This window comes from Rhinopithecus roxellana, chromosome 13 (genome assembly GCF_007565055.1).
Source record: "Rhinopithecus roxellana isolate Shanxi Qingling chromosome 13, ASM756505v1, whole genome shotgun sequence".
NCBI classification, from domain to species: domain Eukaryota; kingdom Metazoa; phylum Chordata; class Mammalia; order Primates; family Cercopithecidae; genus Rhinopithecus; species Rhinopithecus roxellana.
In genome coordinates this window covers 108,236,880-108,261,263 of record NC_044561.1, presented here as the reverse complement: position 1 = coordinate 108,261,263, position 24,384 = coordinate 108,236,880, and the positions used below count along the sequence as shown (strand labels likewise).

The window sequence follows — 24,384 nt, the reverse complement described above, 5'->3', positions numbered from 1 at the left end:
TGGTGGCAGGCGCCTGTAGTTCCAGCTACCCGGGAGGCTAAGGCAGGAGAATGGCTTGAACCCGGGAGGCAGAGTTTGCAGTGAGCCGAAATTATACCACTGCACTTAAGCCTGGGCAACAGAGCAAGACTCTGCCTCAAAAAAAAAGGATCCAGAATAGGAGAAATAAGTTCTAGTATTCTACAGCACTATAGGGGAACTATAGTTAATAGTTCATTATATATTTTCAAATAGCTAGAAAAGCAGATTTTGAATGTTCTGAACACAAAAAAATAAATGTTCAAGGTGATGGATTTGCTAATTATCCTGATTTAATCATTATACATTGTATACATGTAAGGAAATGTGTACCACATGAATATGTAAAATTATTACATGTCAATTAAAAATAACAATAAATGAGGTCAAGGCAAGAGGATCACTCGAGGCCAGGATCCTCAAGATCAGTGTAGGCAACTCAGCAAGACCTCATCTCTACAAAAATAATTTTTTTTTAATTAGCCAGCCATGATGCATGTGCCTATAGTCCCAGCTGTCCAGGAGGCTCAGGTGGGAGGATCCCTTGAGCCCAGCAGGTTCAGGCTGCAGTGAGCCATGACTGCACCACTGCACTTCAGCCTAGGCAACAAAGCAAGATCCTGTGTCAAGAATGAATAAATAAAATAACAATAATAATAATAAATGCAAAATAAACAACAACAAAAAGGACCCAGAGACTACAAGAAAAACCAGCTAACTAAATGGAGGTAGAAGGCATAAGGAAGACTCATAGGACTCAATGATCAATTTCAAAGAGACAATAAAAGCATGACCCTAAAAAACAAATAAGCAGAAGGCAATAGTCGGTCAGGCACCAATGACAAAAACTAAACCCATCACAAGGACTTTTTTTTTTTTTTTTCCTTGAGATGGAATCTCACTCTTGTCTCCCAGGCTGGAGTGCAATGGTGAGATCTCAGCTCACTGCAACCTCTACCTCCCCAGTTCAAGTGATTCTCCAGCCTCAGCCGCCCAAGTAGATGGGATTACAGTCGCCCACCACCACCACGTCCACCTTTTTTTGTTTTGTTTTGTTTTGTTTGTTGCTTTAGTAGAGACTGGTCCAGGCTGGTCTCGAATGCCTGACTTCAAGTGATCCGCCTGCCTCGGCCTCCCAGAGTGCTGGAATTACAGGTGTGAGTCACCACCCGCGGGCCACAAGAACCTCTTGTGTGTTAGAAATGCAGTTTATTGAGGACTGCCTTTAGAATGTCTTCCCACCAACGAAAACAATCACCTTAAGTCACTCCTATGCTACAGATTTGGTCACCCAAGAATATATCAAATGGACCTTTTTTTAAAAAATTAAGAATTCCATGTGCAATGAATGGACCTTTCTAGAGTTAATCAAATTTTTCTTAAACATAGTCACACAATTTCCACTGAAAGCAGGTAGCCTGTTAAACCTTTGGTAAGTATTATGATTATTTTTTCAAGTGTCATCCCATAATCAGAAGTAATTTTAAAATTCTTAAATTTGATCTAAATTATACTCTACATTTCAAAATTAGGTTTGGTGGTCTGAAGGATGCTATTAGAGAGCCAATTTAAACCAACAAAAACCTATACACACACATCACAAAGCAGAATACCTTAAAATCACTTTCTACCTATAACAAGAGATATAAAAGATGCCAGATCAGTTAGTTGCAGGTAAGAGAAGAAAAAGTTGGCCAGGCGCGGTGGCTCACGCCTGTAATCCCAGAACTCTGGGAGACCAAGGCGGGCGGATCATATGAGGTCAGGAGTTCCAGACCAGCCTGGCTAACATGGTGAAACCCCATTTCTACTAAAAATACAAAAAATTAGCCGGGCATGGTGGTGTGTGTCTATAATCCCAGCAACTCGGGAGACTGAGGCAAGAGAATCGCTTGAATCTGGGAGGCAAAGGTTGCAGTAGCTGAGATCGCGCCATTGCATTTTGGCTTGGGCAACAAGAGCGAAACTCTGTCTCAAAAAAAAAAAAGGGAGAAGCAAAAGTGACACAATGTGAAATAGAATACACACTTCTCAGACAAATAATTGGACAGGAAAAGTATGTCAGTGGAGAAGTTCAAAACACAAACCTTTAATACATCCAATTATTTCCTAAAACAAAAAAATAGTTTATTTGGAATATCCTTCTCCTGATCCATATTAAGTTAAATCATATAAACTTGCCATTTTGTACGTCACAAAAGACTAAGGCTGGAACCCTATGCAGCGGCTCACAACTATAATTCCAGCACTTTTGGAAGCTGAGGCAGGCAGACCACTTGCGGTCAGGAGTTCAAGACCAGCCTGGCCAACATGGTAAAACCCCGTCTCTACTAAAAATATAAAAATTAGCCAGGCATGGTGGCACGTGCCTGTAGTCCCAGCTACTTGGGAGGCTGAGGTGGAAGAATTGCTTGAACCCAGGAGGCAGAGGTTGCAGTGGGTCAAGATCACGCCACTGTACCCCAGCCTGGACAACAGAGTGAGACTCTGTCTCAAAAAAAAACAAAAAGAAAAATTAGCTGGGCATGGTGGTGCACCCCTGTAGACCCAGCTACTCAGGAGATCGAGGCAGGAGACTCACTTGAACCCGGAGGTGGAGACTGCAGTGAGCCAAGATCGTACCATTGCACTCTAGCCTGGGTGACAAGAGCGACACTCCGTCTCAAAAACAAAAACTTTGCACTCATGTGTACACACAATGGTCATCTACATAAAGCAAACAGCACAGGGGCTAAGTGTGGGTTCTGCAGCTGGACAGCCTATTTCAAACCCAAGTTCTTCCACCTACACCCCTAGACTCAGTTTCCTCATGTGCAGGATGGAGACGATAATGGTAACAACTTCGCTGAGTTGCATGTAAATAAATTACATGCAAAGAGCCTAGAAAGGAGCACATAATAAATGCTCAATTAATACTATCTACTACGACTATTCAATGTCATTTTAAATTTCAGGAATTAACCTAATCATAAGCAGAAGAGGGGAAGTGCCCACCACCCACAGCCTCACTGCATGCTCCTGCCAGAGGCAGTATGGTATAATACAAAAAGCACAACGTTAAATCCCAGGTCTATCTTTCATTAGCAGCATAAATTAGCTGTGCAAGCTAGTCTAATTATCCAGATTCTTAAGGGAAGAATACAACCTATTTCAAAGAGTTGGAGAAAAGGTTATGGATAATGTATATACTTGGCACAAAGTAGGTGATCAACACATGGAAGCCATTATCATTTCAAATATAAAATATATCATAAGCAGGCTTATGTTATTTCTGGAACATGGCTGGAGACAGCTATTATAATTATCACCAAGTGTGAAATATTTCTTTAACCAGTCTTCATATGCCCTGGCTGGAACACATATCACCCTGTAAGCACTTCATTTTGTCTACGTCCTCCTGAAAAGTGTGAAATTCAAAACCACCTATAAGGTTCCTAGTATGACTATTCACATATCAGTGGGATTATTATCTCCACCTTTTGGGACATCTTTTACTACGACACCTAAAGATTTTCATTTTTAATACTCACTTTATATAATGCAGGATAGTACCAAGCTTGTTCCACCAAAATACTGAACATTGTTTTATCTTTTTAAAACATAAATAACAGCACATGTTGGTGGGGCACGGTGGCTCACGCCTGTAATCCCAGCATTTTGGGAGGCCAAGGCAGGCAGATCACCTGAGGTCAGGAGTTCAAGACCAGCCTGGCCAACATGGTGAAACCCCATCTCTACTAAAAATACAAAAAATTAGCCAGGCGTGGTGGCAGGTGCCTGTAATCCCAGCTACTCGGGGGGCTGAGGCAGGAGAATCGCTTGAACCTGCTAGGCGGAGGTTGCAATGAGCTGCAATGATACCACTGCACTGCAGCCTGGGCAACAAGAGCCAAACTCTGTCAGAAAACAAAAGGAAAAAAGAAAAAGACATGGCTGGCCAGGAATGGTGGCTTACACCTGTAATCCCCGCACTTTGGGAGACCAAGGTGGGTGAATCAATTGAGGTCAGGAGTTCAAGACAAACCTGGCCAATATGGCAAAACCCCGTCTCTACTAAAAATACAAAAATTAGCTAGGTGTGGTGGTGCGTGACTGTAATCCCAGCTACCTGGGAGGCTGAGGCAGGAGAACTGCTTGAACCCAGGAGGCAAAGGTTGCAGTGAGGCGAGATCACACCATTGACTTCCAGCTTGGGTGACAAGAGCGAAACTCCATCTCAAAAAAAAAAAAAAAAAAGACATGGCCAAACTATGTTGAAAGATAGATATGACTGGACTAATAATCTGCCAATCCAGTAAACCCTTCAAAGGAAGCAAGTTCAGTTTACAGGATAAAAACTCCTCCCCCCACAAAAGCAAAATCCTTGATTCCTCACAGCTAAGCAAAAGTTAGTACAGCTGAAACTCCAAAGGAGTGCAAGCTTGGCACTCGGGTGGACCAGCTGCATCTGACAGGCAGTATTAGGATCAGAGAGGCTCAGGTGAGCAGGGATGCTCCTCAGGAGGGAAGATACTGCCAGGTGTCACCATCACAAAGACCCTGGCCAAACCAAAGGCTCTTTTCAATTTGGCAACACTAAGACAAAGTAGTTGCTGCTTTTTCTCTGATGGAATAAACATCAAAAGAAGATTTGAGCATTACAAATATTTAACCATGGAAGCTCAGGAAGTAAGATTTCCCAGTGAAATCAGTGAAGTATAACTCACTGTGATACAAGCAAGCTCTTCTGATTATAAGCCAGTTGATAATCTACCCTGCACTGCTGGAAAAAACAACACAAGCATCAGAGTGAGAAAAGCTGCAAACAGGGTATGAATCAGTTATGTATTATAGCCTGTGACAAAATCTGATAAATTACACAATTTGCTATAATTTCAGAACCACAAATCAAAAAGTACATTCTTCCAGAAATAGAGCTCTAAAGATAAAAAAGTAGATAAAAATATTACATAGGAATAAAATGTTTATGCTTTTTAATGAGAAAATATTTAGGATATGTTAAATTATAATACAACAAAAAAGGCCAGATGTGGTGGCTCATGCCTGTAATCCCAACGCTTCGGGAGGCTGAGGCGGGTGGATCACCTGAGGTCAGGAGTTCGAGACCAGCCTGACCAACATGGTGAAACCCCGTCTCTACTAAAAATACAAAATTGGCCAGGCCCGGTGGCTCACGCCTGTAATCCCAGCACTTTGGGAGGCTGAGGCGGGCGGATCATTTGAGATCAGGAATTCGAGACCAGCCTGGCCAACATGGTGAAACCCTGTCTCTACTAAAAATATAAAAAAAAAAAATCAGCTGGGAATGGTGGTGCATGCCTGTAGTCCCAGCTACCTGGGAGGCCGAGGCAGGAGAATCGCTTGAAACTGGGAAGCAAAGGTTGCAGTGAACTGAGATCGCACCACTGTACTCGAGACTGGGCAAGAGACCGAGACTGCCCCCCTCCACTGCCAAAAACAAACAAACAAACAAAAAATAGAAAAAAATTAGCTGGATGCCTGTAATCTCAGCTTCTCAGGAGGCTGAGGCAGGTGAATCGCTTGAACCTGGTAGGCGGAGGTTGCAGTGGGCTGAGATTACACGACTGCACTCCAGCCTGGGCAACAAAGTGACAAACTTTGTCTCAAACAGTAAATAAATAAATAAATAATATTAAAAAATAGAACAACAAAAAAGACACATAAACACCAAGACTTAAGCAATCGTCCCTTTCTCATGAAGGTTTTGCAAAGTGGACTATTTTACTTTTGAACCCAAATTTTTAGATACGAAAATTTATATTTTCCAGACTTCACAACCTTATCCTAATTTTTGCACACTACAGCCAAAAGGAGCCCTCTGTATGCACAATAAAGGCTGCCAGTTCAGCCAGTCTAGACCATGTGGTTCCCTCTATTTGGCATGTTGTTCACACTTGCAAACCAAGTCTTGCTCATCCTTCAAATACCACCTCCTTGCACAATGCCTTCACCCCGGTCTCTCAGCAGAAAAGATTCTGTCCTGCCTTGAAGAATTCCTGTAAGTACTTTATGGATCCTGTAGTCCTTCCCTTTCTATTTGTATAACAGTTGGTTTTGTTCATTCCTTTTTCTAAAATATTGAAATACCCAATGTGCTGCTTTTTTTTTTTTTTGACACGGAGTCTCTCTCTGTCGCCCAGGCTGGAGTGCAGTGGCATGATCTCAGCTCACTGCAACCTCCGCCTCCTGGGTTCAAGCGATTCTTCTGCCTCAGCCTCCCAAGTAGCTGGGATTACAGGTGTCTGCCATCACACCCAGCTAATTTTTGTATTTTTAGTACAGACCGGGTTTCATCATTTAGGACAGGCTGGTCTCAAATTCCTGACTGCAGGTGACCCACCCACCTTGGCCTCCCAAAGTGCTGGGATTACAAGCATGAGCCACTGTGCCCGGCCTGGAATATGTTGCATTCTTTACTTCTCTTACTTATGTTAGTGTACTGTCACATCAAACATGGGAGCTAGCCTCTCCAAGACTGTTTCCTCATTGTTAAATGGGAATAAGAATACTTATTTCACAAGTCTCCTATATGTTTCCATGAGGCAGTCAAAGACAAAACCCAGTTTTGTTTTGCTGTTGTTTGTTTGTTTTGTTTTTGAGACAGAGTCTCACTCTGTCACCCAGGCTGAAGTGCAGTGGAGCAATCTCGGGTCACTGCAACCTCCACCTCCAGGGTTCAAGCGATACTCCTACCTCAGCCTCCCAAGTAGCTACGATTAGAGGCGTGTGCCACCATGCCCAGCTAATTATTTTATTGTGGTTTTTTTTTTGAGATGGAGTCTTGCTCTGTTGCCCAGGCTGGGGTGCAGTGGCCGGATCTCAGCTCACTGCAAGCTCCGCCTCCCGGGTTCACGCCATTCTCCTGCCTCAGCCTCCCAAGTAGCTGGGACTAGAGGCGCCCACCACCTCGCCCGGCTAGTTTTTTGTATTTTTTTTTTTTTTTTTTTGAGACGGAGTCTCGCTCTGTCACCCAGGCTGGAGTGCAGTGGCCGGATCTCAGCTCACTGCAAGCTCCGCCTCCCAGGTTCACGCCATTCTCCTGCCTCAGCCTCCCGAGTAGCTGGGACTACAGGCGCCCGCCAGGTCGCCCGGCTAGTTTTTTGTATTTTTAGTAGAGACGGGGTTTCACCGTGTTAGCCAGGATGGTCTTGATCTCCTGACCTCGTGATCCGCCCGTCTCGGCCTCCCAAAGTGCTGGGATTACAGGCTTGAGCCACCGCGCCCGGCCGTTTTTTGTATTTTTTAATAGAGACGGGGTTTCACCGTGTTAGGCAGGATGGTCTCGATCTCCTGACCTCGTGATCCACCCGTCTCGGCCTCCCAAAGTGCTGGGATTACAGGCTTGAGCCACCGCGCCTGGCCTATTTTGTATTTTTAGTAGCACCCTTTTGGCCAGGCTGGTCTTGAACTCCTGACCCCAGGTGATCCACCACTTCAGCTTCCCAAAGTGTTGGGATTACAAGGCATGAGCCACCGTGCCTGGCCACAAAAGCCAGTATTAACAGCAAGAGGTTACTTGAATATTACTTGTCATTATTGTTGTCACTGACCTCATAGTTCTTTGCTCAAAACAATCATAAGTTATGCATAATCCTAGCCAAGGGGCCATGTGTCACTGGTATAATCTGCAAAATTCTAACATCTAATTGCCCTACTTTATTAATCAAACAATGAAGGATTAGTGGTAATTAACAAAATCACAATAGGAACATTGAAATTATGCATTCAGCAAAAATATTCTACATTTTAAAATAGACCAGGCGTAGTGGCTCGCACCTGTAATTCCAGCACTTTGGGAGGCCAAGGTGGGTGGGTAACTAAAGCCCAGGAGTTCAAGACCAGCCTGAGCAACATAGTGAGACCCCATCTCTACAAAAAAATATAAAAAGTAGCTGGGTGTGGTGGCACGTACTCATAGTCTCGGCTACTCAGGAGACTGAGGCAGGAGGATAGACTGAACCCAGAAGGTCGATGCTGCAGTAAGCCGTGATCCCACCACTGCACTCCAGCTTGGGCAACAGCGTGAGACAGAACCTGTCTCAAAAAATAAATAAATAGTGCTGGGGGTGGTGGTTCATGCCTGTAATCCCAGCACTTTGGGAGGCCAAGGTGGGTGGATCACTTGAGGTCAGGAGTTCAAGACCAGCCTGGACAACATGAGGAAACCCTGTCTCTACCAAAAAATACAAAAATTAGCCAGGCATGGTGGTGAATGCTTGTAGTCCCAGCTACTCAGGAGGCTGAGGTGGGAGAATCACTTGAACCTGGGAACGGAGGTTGCAGTGAGCCGAGATTGCACCACTGAGACTAGAGCCTAAGCAACAGTGAGACCCTGTCTCAAAAATAATTAAAAAATAATAATAAATTTTAAAAATTAAGAAACAGAATATGTGTGGTATAACTATGTGAAATAAAACTCAAAATATGGCCAAGCACAGTGGCTCATGTGTGTAATTTCAGCAGTCTGGGAGGCTGAGGCGGGCAGATCACTTGAGGTCAGGAGTTGAAGACCAGCCTGGCCAACATGGTGAAACTCTGTCTCTACTAAAAATCCAAAAATTTATCCGGGCGTGGTGGTGCGTGTCTGTTGTCCCAGCTACTCAGGAGGCTGAGGCACGAAAATTGCTTGAACCCAGGAGGTGGAGGTTGCCGTGAGCTGAGATTGTGCCACAGCACTCCAGCCTGGGTGACAAAGTGAGATTCTCTCAAAATAAAAAATAAAACTGAAAATATTATCAGCAAAATAGAAAATTATGTATAGGGCCGGGCATGGTGGCTCACGCCTATAATCTCAGCACTTTGGAAGGACGAGATGGGCAGATCACGAGGTCAGGAGTTTGAGACTAGCCTGGCTAACATGGCGAAACCCCGTCTCTACTAAAAATACAAAAGTTAGCTGGGCATAGTGGTGTGCACCTATAATCCCAGCTACTCAGGAGGCTGAGGCAGGAGAATCGCTTGAGCCCAGAGGCAGAGGTTGTAGTGAGCCGAGATTGTGCCAGGGCACTCCAGCCCAGGTGACACAGTGAGACTCCATTTCAAAAAAACAAACAGAAAAAAGAAACTAAGAGAGCCACTGGTTGTCAAATGGGCCTGCTGGGGCAGAGTCTACACACACAGGTGTGTATTCCCCTATGGGAGGACAGTTCATTTAGAATATACATGGCAGGAGTTGGTGACGCCAGTTAAGTGACATCATCCACTCTTAGCGTATTAACATGGTTCTTGTCAACATGGAAGCAGTTACTCAAAGACAGAGGGCAGAAGACATGTAAATTATTATTTAAAAAAAAAAAAAAAAAAAAAAGAGCGCAATGAGGGTCTCCCTATGTTGCCCAGGGCTGATCTCTAACTCCTTGGCTCAAGTAGTGATCCTCCTGCCTCAGCCTCCCAGAGTGCTGGGATTACAGGCATAAGTCACCATGCCCAGAAGAAAATATTGTAAATTAAATCCTCAAAGGTTCTGGTTCAAATGTGAGGGGGAACTCAATTACTCTTGGGGTAAGGTCATCTACTGAAACTAATTTATTCCTCTTTTAAAAGCAGTATGAAAATCACTATTTCCAAGTAGTTACTGGCATCATCATTTACATGCTCTGTCCTCTCCCTCCTGTTTAACAAATTATTGTTTGGAGGAATCAAGAAAAAGCACAGAGCTCTCTCCTGGGCATCCAGGCTCAAAATCTCAAGAGTCACCCTTTGCTCTTGTTGCTCCTAAATTACTACTATACTTTGGTATGTGCAGAGAAAAATGGTCCACAAATTTTGCTTTTAATAACGGTAACCCTAGGCCAGGAGTGGTGGCTCATGCCTGTAATCCCAACACTTTGGGAGGTCAAGGTAGGTGGATCACCTGAGGTCGGGAGTTGGGAACCAGCCAGACCAACATGGAGAAACCCCATCTCTACTAAAAAATACAAAAGTAGCCAGGCGTGGTGGTGCAAGCCTGTAATCCCAGCTACTCAGGAGATGGAGGCAGGAGATTTGCTTGAACCCGGGAGGCAGAGGTTGCGGTAAGTCGAGATCATGCCATTGCACTCCAGCCTGGGCAACAAGAACGAAACTCTGTCTCAAAAAAAAAAAAAAAAAAGGTAACCCTAAGCAGTGTTTTCGTTATCTATTTTCGAGGGAGGGTATGGAGTTAAACCCTAAAATGTTTCTTAATAATCCCTGCCTTCTGGTATTCATGCCCTATATAACCTCTTCTTCTTGAGTGTGGGCACAACCTATAACTTCTTTTTTTTTTTTTAATTTTAATTCAGTCTCCATAGAGATGTCAAAAATTGCCATTGCCAACCTATGCTGCAAGTTGTCACTGCAGTGTATTGGGAAAAGTTTTCAATTATTTTAATAATCACACCTCGGATAAACCTCATTGGCTAGGATACTGCCACTGGGCAAAGCTGTAACCTGTCTCTAACAGAATATGGCAAAGGAGACAGTATGTCACTTTTACGATTGTATTAGGTAAGACTACAGTGTCTGTCTTACTAGGAAACACTCCTCCTCGCTGTCTTAGTGAAACAACCTGCTACGTTGTGAGCTGCTCTACATGAGGCAAGGAACTGAGTGCACCAGCAAAAACCAAGGCCCTCAGTCTGACAGTCTACAAGGACTGAATGCCACCAACCATCAGGTAAGCCTGGAACCCTCCCCAGTAGAGTGCTCAGATGAGAATATAGCCCGAGCCAACCCTTGGATTATAAGCTTGCAGAGGACCTGGCTAAGCTATGCTTGAACTCCTCACCCACAGAAACTGTGAGAAAACAAATGTGTTGTTTCAGCTACTATATTTGTGGTAATACTGTCACACAGCAACAGATAATATAGAGTGGGATCTATATATACTTGAGTAGTTATATACTTTTCCTTATATAGTAAGCATACACTATGTTTATACTAAAAAAAGTTTGTAAATTGTTTTCTGAAACTTGGCTTAGAAATAAATATCCTATGTAATATTTTGTATGCCCATTGCCAGCATCAGATGACCTCACAACTGGATGACTATGATTAGATTACGATGATGGTGATATTCAGTCTGGCAGGCAATGCTCAGTCTGGCATTCAAGGCCCACGTCACCCCAAGCAGCATCTTGCTTCCAAACGTACCTCCCATTCATCCACAAGGAGGCCTCAGCTCCTACTCCAACAACTGCTTCATGCTCTCGCAGTTCACACCCCTGCTTGGCCTGTGCCCTCTTCCTGCCATTCCTCCCTGGCTCAGCCAAGTCTTCACTTCCATCCAGACCCAGCTCACTCCACAAACAGGAAGACATCCAGATGGCCCTGGCTCTCAGGGACCACACTCCATCAACTCCTGCCACAAATGACTATCTGCTGTACCTCATCATCAGCACTTAACATCTGCTCCTGGATCCTGTTATTTGTCACTTCTCCAGCCAGGGGAAAAGAGTCACTTCTCATTGTCATGTGTTCCCTCAGGACCAAGGCCCAACACAGTTGGTATTCTTGTCGGCAACGACATCATGTGGCCCAGGAGTTTGATACCTTTTTGATATATATTTAACATAATATAATGAACAAAATATTGTTCATGTCTGTGAAGGAATAACTTTTTCAGCTTGAAGCATCAAAAAGCAATCAAAGGATTAGCTGAGGCCAGGCACAGTGGCTCACACCTGTAATCCCAACACTGGGAGGGTGAGGCGGGTGGATCACTTGAGGTCAAGAGTTTGAGACCAGCCTGGATCAGTGTCTACTAAAGCTACAAAAAAAAAAAAAAAAAAAAAGGCTGGGTGTGGTGGTGGGCACCCGTAATCCCAGCTACTCGGGAGGCTGAGGCAGAAGAATCACTTGAACCCAGGAGGCAGAAGTTGCAGTGAGCAGAGATCTCATCACTGCACTTCAGCCTGGACAACAGAGTGAGACTCTGTCTCAAAAAAAAAAAAAAAAGTATTTACTGATAAGATCTCAAGATTATAATCTTTTTGGCATTAAAATAATGACAGAAACAGAGTACAACCCATAGAACGACATAAGAATCCATGAGCCCATGCGGATAAACAAACAAGGAAAGGAAGGAAAGAAGGGAGATACAGCCCCCTAAGACAGAATATAAACTTATACCTGTTGAAGGAATGATGAAAGTTAGATATCACCATTTGGCAGCCATCACAGTAAAAACGGTTTCAGGAAAGAAATACCAGTAGATGCTAAAATAATGGGTGAAAGTTTGATGAAGAAATAAGATATTTACATAGTCTCAAAGTTTCTCTCACAAGAAATGTATTCATTATATAGGGGTAATAACAGCCTTATAGTAGAAAAAGCTGGTAGATACTACCTTAGGTAAGTGACAAAAGTTAATGTCACCAGTAAGTGGGACAAAGAGGTTTTCATGTGCTTCCTGATAGAATGCACCTGAAAAGGACACATCACTTATATGGTATTTCTGTGAAAAGTGAATAACCCAAATCAAATTATGAAGATAAATCAGAAAAACCCAAATTGAGGGACATCATATTCTTCAAAAATGTAATGTGAAGGTCATAAAAGACAAAAAACTGAAGATCTCATTTTTAAAAAGTTAAAAAAAAAAAAAAAAAAAAGTTTATTCCCCTGTCCCTCACTCCAGTAAAAAAAAAAAGTAGAAGACTGAAGGTCTGTTTCAGATTAAAGGAGACAAAAGAAATATGACAGCTGAATTCAACATGTGTTCCTGGATTGGATCTTGACCAGAAATAAAAAAAATTCACCCCCATTTTTGCCACAAAGAACATTATTAGAACAAATGGCAAAGTTTTTAAAAGGTCTTGATTTTGATTATATTGTGTGAACGAAAGAGAATGTCCTTGTTTTCAGGAAATACATACTGAAATATTCAGAGCTAAAGGTTGGCAATTTATTTTCAAACAATTCAAAAAACTACATTAAAAAACCTGGGAGCGGGCTGGGCACAGTGGCTCACGCCTGTAATCCCAGCATTTTGGGAGGCCAAGGTGGGTAGATCACTTGAGGTCAGGAGTTCAAGACCAGCTTGACCAACATGGTGAAACTCCATCTCTACTAAAAATACAAAAAAAATTAGCCAGGCATGGCGGCGTGTGCCTGTAATTCCAGCTACTCGGGAGGCGGAGACAGGAGAATTGCTTGAACCCAGGAGGCGGAGGTTGCAGTGAGCCAAGATCTCGCCACTATACTCTAGCTTGGGCAACCGAGTAAGACTCCATCTCAAAAAATAAAATAAAATCTGGGAGAGAATAATAAAGCTAACATGGTAAATTGCTAGCAATTGGGGAATCTATATTTTCCAACATAGGGAAGGGTATAAGGGAAATCTTTTTGCTATTTTTGTAACTTTTTTATAAATCTGAAATTATTTTTTGTCATTTTTTTAACCCACACTACATAGGTGTATAAATCTAAATTATTTCAAAATAAAAACTTCCTAAAATATATATTCAGGAAAAAATATGCATCTATATACATAGGAAGAATACTTTGAAGCCATAAATACCTAAGTGGAAGGAAAGGAACCACACCCACATACAGTCCTGGTGAACATTTCAAGGCTGGCCCCTGGAATGCATACGTATGCACTCAGCCCCCACAAAAATCGCTGAGCACTCATTCCACAAGGTGGCAGAGCTGCCCCAAGTGCCAGAATTAGGTTGGAACAGTTAGCTCTGGACTAGATGTGTTGCCCTCCCAGCTCCTCCTCCTCCTGCTGCCCACGAGCCCCCTTCACACCAATTTATCAGATTGTGACTCCATCTCAGTTTAAAAACGCAAGACTGTGGCACCAGCTCAGGACAGCAATCACTAAACAGTGACTACCGCAGCATCCCAGCTTCCAGGGGCCTGGCTGGATGCTTCTGAAGATGGTCATAGTCCCGCCCTATTTCCTACTTACTTACGTAATACATTCCTGGTGAATGAGTTCTCAACAACCTCCCTTTCACCCAGCAATCTTTCTGGATCATTCTGTACTCATACCACTAAACCTATGTTCCAAAAGAAACACCAGAAACACCATTCAGTTTCCAGATCAAGACATCTTCCACAACTCAAAGAATTCAAAAGGCACCATCCAGTCCTGGAGTACTGACATCACTTGTACCACACACCACCCTCCAAACCTAGCCACCCTACTAAGTCTCTTACTCTGAGTGTACACACTGCTTTAATGAGTGCCCCGAGAGCAGAAGTTTGCATCACATACTGTGCAATGCCCCTAAAGGCAGGGACTCTGTTCATTTCACTTGATTTATACAGCACCCAGCATCTTATCAGATGGAATTAGGCACTCAGCAGGAAAACAACAGTTACAGACTCTGGGCCAAGGCACACTGGCTCACACCTATAATTTCAGCACTTTGGGAAGCCGAGGCAAGTGGATTGCTTGAGCTCTGGAGTTCGAGACCTGTCTGGGCAAAATGGCAAAACCCTGTCTCTACAAAAAATACAAAAATTAGCCAGGAGTGATGGAGAGTGCCTGCAGTCAGAATGATTCAGGAGGCTGAACAGTGGGAGGATCACTGAAGTTCTGGAAGTCAAGACTGCAGTGAGCCGTGACAGTGCCACTGCATTCCAGCCTGGATGACAGAATGAGATCCTGTCTCAAACAAAAATTTAATTTAATTTTACCAACCTCTACAATACCGACCATTAGGAAGTGTGCCAATCTAGCTAAGTCACTCCTTCATGCCAAATATTAGGCTCTTTGTAAAACAAGGAGAATTAATAGGGAAAAGTTAGAAAGAACTTAAATGTCTTTCAGCAGGCGCTAGGTAAATAAATTATGGAACATCCATACAATGAAATAAATTATATGTAATTGTTTTTGTTTCTGTTTTTCCAGAGACAGGGTCTCACTCCGTTGTCAAGGCTGGAGTGCAGTGGTAGGATCATAGCTTACTGCAACACTGAATGCCTGGGCTTAGAGCGATCCTCCCACGTCAGCCTCCCGAGTAGCTGGGACTACAGCCGTGTGCCACAATGCCTAGCTAATTATATTCTTTTCATTTTTTTCTTTTCTTTTTTTTTTGAGACAGAGTGTCGTTCTGTCACCCAGGCTGGAGTGCAATAACGTGATCTCGGCTCACTGCAACCTCCGCCTCCCACGCTCAAGCAATTCTCCTCTCTCAGCCTCCAGAGTAGCTGGGACTACAGGCACACACCACCGCACCTGGCTAAATTTTTGCATTTTTAGTAGAAACAGGGTTTCGCCATGTTGTCCAAGCTGGTCTTTAACTCCTGACCTCAGGTGATCTGCCTGCCTTGGCCTCCCAAAGTGCTGGGATTACAGACTTGAGCCACTGTGCCCGGCCTAATTACATGTAATTGTGAAAGGAGATAGGGCTGGGCATAGTGACTCACACCTCCAATCCCACCACTTTGGGAGGCCAAGGTGGGGTCCCAGAGTTCAAGACCAGCATGGGCAATAAATCAAGACCCTGTCTCCACAAAAAATTTAAAAATTAGCCAAGCTTGGTGCCACATGTCTGTAGTCCTAGCTACTCAGGAGGCTGATGCGGAAAGATGGCTTAAGCCCAGGAGGTCGAGGCTGCAGTGAGCTATGATCATGCCACTACACTCCAGCCTGGATGACAGAGCAAAACCCTTCTCAAACAAATAAATGAATGAATACATAAATAAATATTACCCATCACATTACTGATATGTTTCCCCATGGACCTACTTGCTCTGGCTGGGAATAAAAAGTATTCAATAAAAGTGTGCTTGAACAAGGCCCAGAGGTAGGAGTGTATCTGCTATACCTGCAGGATAGCAAGGAGGCCATGTGGCTGCAGCAGAATCAACAGGAAGGTGAGGCAACAGGTGGCCAGAAGAAGCTGGGCCCTGCAGGCCAGTGTGTGGTCCTGAGGCCCTCATGACCAAATACTAACAGTAGTGGGCCATGGGACTACGGGAGACAAGAATGTTAGTTGAATTATCCTTGTATATTTCTGGAGTTCTTTTCAAATTTACGAATATTTTTTTCAATTGCCCAGAAAAAGCATACAGAATAAAGACAAGATGACTGCCATAAATGGGGTGAAAGGCACAGACTGATAAAGTCTGAAGAAAGTCCTGATTTTGAAAATTATATTGTGGTAATGTAGAAGAATGTCCTTGTCTTTAGGAAATACGGATTTTTTTTTCTTTTTCATATTTTCTTTTTTTTGACAGAGTCTTGCTCTGTCACCCAGGCTGGAGTGCAGTGGTGCTATCTTGGCTCACCGCAACCTCCGCCTCCTGGGTTCAAGCAATTCTCCCACCTCAGCCTCCCGAGTAGCTGGGATTACAGGTGCACACTACCATGCCTGGCTAATTAAATAGGGGATTTTCTAAAAAGTACTTAGGGAGGCCGGGTGCGGTGGTGGCTCACACCTATAATCCCAGCACTTTGCAAGGCTGAGGTCGGTGGATCACCTGAGGTCAGGAGTTCAAGACCAGCCTGGCCAACATGGTGAAACCCAGTCTCTACTAAACATACAAAAATTAGTCAGGCATGGTAGCGTGCGCCTGTAATCCAAGCTACTTGGGAAGCTGAGGCAAGAGAATCTCTTGAACCCAGGAGGCAGAGGTTGCAGTGAGTAGAAATCGCACTACTATATTCCAGCCTGGGTGACAAGAGCGAGAAACTCTGTCTCAAAAAAAAAAAAAAAAAAAAAAAAAAAAAAAGCATTTAGGGATAAAGGTCTGGAACTTATTTTTAAACAATTCAGAAAAAATGCTTTCTAAAAAAAAAATTAATAATTTTTATTTTCTTTGAGACAGAGTCTCACTCTGTCACCTAGGCTGGAGTACAGTGGCACGATCTTGGCTCACTGCAATCTCCACCTCCCAAGTTCAAGAGATTCTCCTGCCTCAGCCTCTCAAGTAGTTAGGACTACAAGCATGTGCCATCATGCCCAACTAATTTTTTTATTTTTGTAGAGACAGGGTTTCACTATGTTGGCCAGGCTGGTCTCGAACTCCTGACCTCAAGTGATCTGCCCGCCTCAGGCTCCCAAAGTGCTGGAATTACAGGCGTGAGCCACTGCATCCCATCTAGAAAAAGTACTTTGAAAAATAGAATATTTTTATTTTTTTTAAATATTCTATTTTTTTACCGAGCCGGGCGTGGTGGCTCACTCCTGTAATCCCAGCACTTTGGGAGGCCGAGGTGGGTGGATCACGAGGTCAGGAGATCGAGACCATCCTGGCTAATATGGTGAAACCCCATCTCTACTAAAAATATTTTAAAAATTAGCCAGGCGTGTTGGTGGGCACCTGTAGTCCCAGCTACTCAGAAGGCTGAGGCAGCAGAACGGCGTGAACCCGGGAGGCGGAGCTTGCAGTGAACCAAGATTGTGTCACTGCACTCCAGCCTAGGTGACTGAGCAAGACTCCGTCTCAGAAAAAAAAAAAAAAAAAGAATAATAAAGCAAATATGGTAAATTGCTGGCAATCGGGGAATTTGGTTAAAGGTATATTCTTTGCACCATTTTTGACAACATTCTTAATAACAAATTATTTCAAAATAAAAACTTCTTTAAAATATATGCAGAAAAAAATACCATATGGCCACAAAATAGCTAAATGGAAGGAAAGCAACCCTGCCAACACAGGCTATCTCCCTATCCTGAAAATGAAGCATTTTTCAGTTTCTCAATAAATTCCTCAAAGCAACCAACCTCAGTTTGGCAGCAACTTACCCCACCTTAATCCACTTCAGGAAGTCTGCAATCAAGTCAAAACACATACCTGACAGTCTCAGAAATGGCCCTGTGGTCATGCCATGCTAGCTGCTTTGCCTACATTTTCAAATGCCTAACTGCTACCCATCCTTCAAGGTCCTGTGCAAGTACCACCTTCTTCCATCCCTGCCCCTAAAGCACCAACCTCTCCCCAAGAGGCAAATAGCAAATCCAAATAGCAGTTAATGAACACTAAGACCAAGAGTGCCCAGTCATCTTTGCATACTCAACAGTTAGCAGTCCTAGGCATATGTTAAAGGCTCAGTAAGTGAGTTGAAGTCAATTAATTTCTTTCTCTCTCTCTCTCTTCTTTCTCTTTCTCTCTTTCTTTCCTTCTTTCACACGGTCTCACCCTGTCACGGCTCTGGAGCACAGTGTTGCCATGATCATGGCTTATTATAGCTTTGACCTCCAGGGCTCAATCAATCCTCCCACCTCAGCCTCACAAGTAGCTGGGATTACAGGCTCATGCCACCACACCCGGCTAATTTGTTTTTTGGGGTTTTGTTTTGGGCTTTTTTTTTTTTTTTTGGAGACATGGGGTTTCACCATGTTGCCCAGGCTGGTCTTGAAAGGTCAATTTCTTTCTTTTTTTTTGACATGGGTCACTTTAATAACAATACATATACCATGTTACCACCATGGAATGTAAATTCCATGGTGGTAACATGATAAGAGAATTTCACAAGCGTAATAACATTCTATGGTATATAAAAGTTTCGGTATACTGTCTGGCCTAACCAGATTGCTCTTAAGCCATTAATCAAAACCATTATAGGTAATTTGTTCAGTTTAATGTTTATAATTCTTATGGAAAAAATAAGAAATGCACACATTTAAAAAGTGTTCATTTACCTTTGCATGAGTGCTTAAAATACATATTTCTATTTCAAGATGACATTTAAAAATTATTCTAATATAACAGCAGCAAAAATATAATTTGCAATTACTAAAGAAATAAACTAGAATCCATAAGTTATTCTCACGTTTACAACTGTGATTCTTTAATAAATACTGCTATTATGCAGCTCTACTATAAGTTTTCTAGATTTGGTTTAAACATACGCACATATACATATTGTCAGTTGTGGGAAGCTTTACAAGTTATATTCCAAGCACTTTTTGGACAGAGTTCTAAAAGAGCCAGCCAGCCCACAAAACAGGCAGAAAAATAGTTAAATTAACTGAGGCAAATAGGACTCTTCTATAACATCCAAAATACATGAGACTCTGCAGCAAACTGGGAGTACTTCAGGGTTGGCCCGTTATCTTCTTAAGAACTAAGTTCATCTTAACAATTTAAGAAGGTGGACATTTTGACACCATCAACTGCATTTAGGTGACATGTTTCTTTTAAGTTAACTTGACTTCCTTGAATGACCTAGTTAGTAAACTAGTCACTAGTAATTTGGTCACCAGGCAAATCAAGCCTGTAAGAAAGTAAGACAATATTCAAAATGCCATGTTACCATCTAAACCCATACAAATTAGTTTATTTTCAACGATAATACATAACTTCAATAATGAGATGTCTAACTAAAGCAAGCTCCTCCAACAAGACCAAGACAGCATCTCTTCTTCTAAGGCTTAGGTTTTGCCCAGAATTCTCGATACATGGAATAGCCCATAACAACAGTAACTGCTCCTACAACAAAGCCTTGGGCTGCCACACACATGTGGATCAGATGAAGGGACATTTTAGTATTTCCCCTGCTCTTCAATTTGTATAACCAATATGCAACAATTGCTGCAAAACCTTCTATTCCAACAGGTACGAATAGTGCCTCTTTAGCTTTTTGAATAAGTTTGGATCCCTGATCTTCATCATATGAATTCAGAAAGGGAAACATCTGTGTTTGTTGACATAGTGATTGCTTAAAGAATCTCCCTAGAGCAAGAAAACCTCTCACAGGCCAACCTGAAGAGGTCAATTTCTATGTAGCACACATTATCACTGTCATTCTTCTCTCTATTCTTGTAGTTTTATTCTAAGTTTGTCATGACATCATCTTTCTTGTACCATAGGTATCTGAAGTCTCATCCATTCCTCTGGACAGAAAGACCTGGAAGGGCCTAGACCAGATGTCACATTCATCTCTCTAACCCCCAGAATAATGAATTATCTATCAGTTTTCCATCACAATACATAATTGATGATATGAAAAACCACAGACACCCACAACTTCCCCAACTAAAATGGCTGTAGATCTATGACTCTCCTGCTCAAGAAACCATAGAGAACACAAATTCATTAAAGCTGAAATACTATAGGCATTACACTAAATCTCAACTGGTTAATTTAAAAGTAAATCATTTGCAAAAAATATTATAGTCATCATGCTAAATCGTAACTAGTTAATTTAGACATAAATCATTTGTTAATTTTTTATACTTCAATGACAATTCATTCATTTTATAACTAACAACAAACACAGCAAGATTTCATGGGTTAGAATCACTGATCTGGATCCTGTGGCAAAGTGTCCCACTTCTACCAAGTATTTACTAAAAATAACTTAACTGAATGGACCTGTACTTCTATTTGGTTTTCTTTCTTGTTTATTCTATGCTTCTTGTAGAATATTAACCAATAAGACAGCTTAGAATAGGGTCTGAGGCTGAAGCAGGAGGATCACTTGAGCACAGGAGTTAGAGGCTGCAGTGATCTAAGATCATACCACTGCACTACAGCGTGGGCGAAAGAGTCAGACCCCGCCTTCAAAACAAGAAAGCGGGAGGCTGAGGCAGGGGAATTGCTTGAACCTGGGAGGCGGAGGTTGCAGTGAGCCGAGATCGCACCACTGCACTTCAGCCTGGGGAACACGGTGAGACTCTGTCTCGAAAAAAAAAAAAAGAAGAAAGAAAAGAATAGGGTCTGGCACTGGCACTTACCAGGCACTTGCTAAATATTTGCAGCAGCCCATTTTCAGAGAATAATATGACCTCTAAACTTCTTTTTTTTTATTATTATTTTTTGAGATGGAGTCTCACGCTGTCTCTCAGGCTGGAGTGCAGTGGCACAATCTCGGCAAACTGCAACCTCTCCCTCCCAGGTTCAAGCACTTCTCCTGTCTCAGCCTCTCAAGTATCTGGGCAAGCGCCCACCACCATGCCCAGCAAATTTTTGTATCTTTTTTTTTTTTGAGACGGAGTCTCGTTCTGTCACCCAGTCTGGAGTGCAGTGGCACAATCTTGGCTCACTGCAAGTTCCACCTCCCAGGTTCATGCCATTCTCCTGGCTCAGCCTCCCGAGTAGCTGAGACTACAGGCGCCCGCCACCATGCCCAGCTAATTTTTTTGTATTTTTAGTAGAGACAGGGTTTCACTGTGATAGCCAGGATGGTCTTGATCTCCTGACCTCGTGATCCGCCCGCCTCAGCCTCCCAAAGTGCTGGGATTACAGGCGTGAGCCACCGCACCCGGCCAAATTTTTGTATCTTTAGTAGAGATGAGGTTTCACCATGTTGGCCAGGCTGGTCTCAAACTCCTAATGTCAGGTGATCTGCCCACCTTGGCCTCCCAAAGTGCTGGGATTACAGGAATGAGCCACCGCACCCAGCCCGAGACCTCTAAACTTCTAGGGGAATTACTAACTTCTGTTTTACTGCATAAATGAATGCTTGCCCAATTACAACAGTCACAACTGCATTCTCCTCTGGCTTTTTTATTTTGTTATTTTTGAGATACAGTCTCACTCTGTCGCCTAAGCTGGAGTACAGTGGCACGATCTCAGCTCACTGCAACCTCCACCTCCCAGGTTCAAGCAACTCTCCCACCTCAGCCTCCCGAGTAGCTAGGATTACAGGCGCCTGCCATCATACCTGGCTAATTTTTGTATTTTTGATAGAGATGGGGTGTCACCATGTTGGCCAGGCTGGTCTTGAACTCCTGACCTCAAGTGATCTGTCCACCTCGACCCCCCAAAGTGCTGAGATTACAGGCATAAGCCACCAGACCCAGCCATCTACTCTGGCTTTTAAGTCACTAAAGCAAAAAGCAAATACCTCATTCAAAAAAAAAGAAAAAATACAGTAATGGGTTCCATGCTATATTTATTCCTCTTGGCTCAAGCTCAAAGTAATTTGACCTCCACCCTTACTATTAACCCTCTTGGAAAACAGATAAGTGTTTCAATCCGTTGCAATAGTTTCAAAATTATTCCCTTAGAAAGGCAAAATTATTCCCTTACAAAGGACCTTTGTAAGGATGCAAAAGACAACGTGAAATCTCACCATCATCCTTTCCCCTAGACTCACCCGTCCCACCCTTAACTATACTTGATTCTGTGCTCTCCACAATCCAGAAACATAGCTGAGTTAGCTAACGCAAGCCAGAAATTATGTATGTGTATATTTTGGGAAAAAATAGAGCCCAAGACCCCATAAAATATGTAAACTTTACAAAAGGCACTGGAGTTAGCTTCCAATCTAGTCTCCTCACTTATATGCATGGCGTATTTCCTAGTGGTATAGGAACAATTAACTACAAATTTCAAGTGATGTCTAACATAACACTACCCTTAAGACAACATAATTAAAAGCTTAGTCTGCTGAGTCACAAGGGATGTGGCTGATCATCTACAGCTCTCCCTGCCACGACAGACAACTAAATTCCGAGATTAAATTTCCACCTCATTTATATATGAACTTTAATAATTTGCCCCACCTGTCAGAAGAGCAGGCTGGGAAGAGCCCCAACACTGAGAGGAGGATGAGCAAAAAAAGGAAGATCCCTTGCCCCGACAAGCCCTCAAGGCTGAAGCACAACACTATGGACTCAGCTAGACACAGGACTAACAGAACAGCAGCAGAGATGAGCCAGGAGTGAATACTTCAGTACTCTTCTAATTTTTTAATTTTTTTTTTTTTTTTGAGACGGAATCTCACTCTGTCACCCAGGCTGGAGTAGTACAGTGGTGCGATCTCAGCTCACTGCAACCTCTGCCTTCTGGGTTTAAGTGATTCTCCTGCCTCAATCTCCAGAGTAGCTGGGACTACAGGCACGCACCACCACACCCAGTGAATTTTTGTATTTTTAGTAGAGACGGGGTTTCACCATGTTAGCCAGGCTGGTCTCGAATTCCTGACCTCAAGTGATCTGCCCGCCTAGGCATCCAAGAGTGCTGGGATTATAGGCGTGAGCCACCACGCCCGGCCAATTTTTAAAAAATTTTTAAGAGAGTCTTGTTCTGTCACCCAGGCTGGCAGTGGTACAATTGCAGCTCACGGCAGCCTCGACCTCCCCAGTTTAAGTGATCCTCCCACCTTAGCCTCCCAAGTAGCTGGGACTATAGGCATGAACCATCATGCCAGGCTAATTTTTTTATTTTTTGAAGAGAGAGGGTCTCACTATGTTGATGCAAGACCTTCAATATAGCGAGTTTTGAACTCCTGGCCTCAAGTGATCCTCCCATCTCGACCTCCCAGAGTACTGAGATTCACTGTTTTCAAACAGCTGCTCTACTACATTTATGTTAACTATATAGCATTTGGCCAAGGAAAAAAAAAAAAACTATTCAAAAATTTTTTTTAGTCCAGGTGCGGTGGCTCAAGCCTGTAATCCCAGCACTTTGGGAGGCCGAGGCGGGTGGATCACGAGGTCAGGAGATCGAGACCATCCTGGCTAACACGGTGAAACCTTGTCTCTACTAAAAAAATACAAAAAACTAGCCGGGCGTGGCGGCGGGCACCTGTAGTCCCAGCTACTCGGGAGGCTGAGGCGGGAGAATGGCGTAAACCCAGGAGGCGGAGCTTGCAGTGAGCTGAGATCCGGCCACTGCACTCCAGCCTGGGCGACAGAGTGAGACTCCATCTCAAAAAAAAAACAAAACATATTTTTTTAAGTTATCCAAATAAAAAGTAGGCAATTCTAAAGACACATAGTCTTATTTGTTTTTTAACTAAAAGTTAAGAAAAAAAATTAGCTGGGCATAATGGCACATGCCTGTACACCCAGCTACTCAAGTGACTGAGGCAGGAGGATCACTTGAGTCCAGGCGGTCCCGGCTACTCTGAGCTGTGATTGTGCCACCGCACTCCAGCCTGGGAAACAGTGAGACTCTATCTTTAAAAAAAAAAGTCAAGTTTAAACAAAAACCAGAAGAATTTGTCATCAGGAACTTATAAGAAAATCTGAAGGAAATTCTTCATGCTTAAAAGAAATCTTCGAAGAAATAAAGAACATTGGAAATAGGCATGTGTAAATACGACTGTTGCTTTTGTCTTATTGTCTTTAACATACATAATTGTGTAAAGCAAAAATTATAATACTACATTATGAAATTTATAATAGGCCAGGCGTGGTGGCTAATGCCTATAATCACAGGACTTTGGGGAGGCCAAGGCAGGTAGATCACTTGAGGTCAGGAGTTCCAGACCAGCTTGACCAACATGGTGAAACTCCATCTCTACTAAAAATACAAAAAAAAAAAATTAGCCAGGCGTGCGGCACATGCCTGTAATCCCAGCTACTTGGGAGGCTGAGGCAGGAGAATTGCTTGAATCCGGGAGGCGGAGGTTGCAGTGAGCCAAGATCACGCCATTGCACTCTACCTGGGCAACAAGAGTGAAACTCCATCTCAAAAAAATAAATAAAACTTTTTTTAAAAAGGAATTTATAGGATATGTAGATATAATTC

At 43.0% G+C, this 24,384-nt stretch overlaps 1 protein-coding gene, 1 non-coding gene and 1 pseudogene across 5 annotated transcripts in view; all 3 read right to left on the bottom strand.

Moving 5' to 3' along the window:
• PHF20 (PHD finger protein 20) overlaps positions 1-24,384 on the bottom strand; it is a 170,099-nt gene that overhangs the window by 52,217 nt on the left and 93,498 nt on the right. The gene's annotated exons all lie outside the window — the stretch shown is intronic.
• Positions 10,302-10,444, bottom strand: LOC115893125. The gene has a single exon (XR_004053065.1). It is a non-coding gene; the product is annotated as a U4 spliceosomal RNA (small nuclear RNA).
• LOC104680555 lies at positions 19,328-19,628 on the bottom strand (annotated as a pseudogene).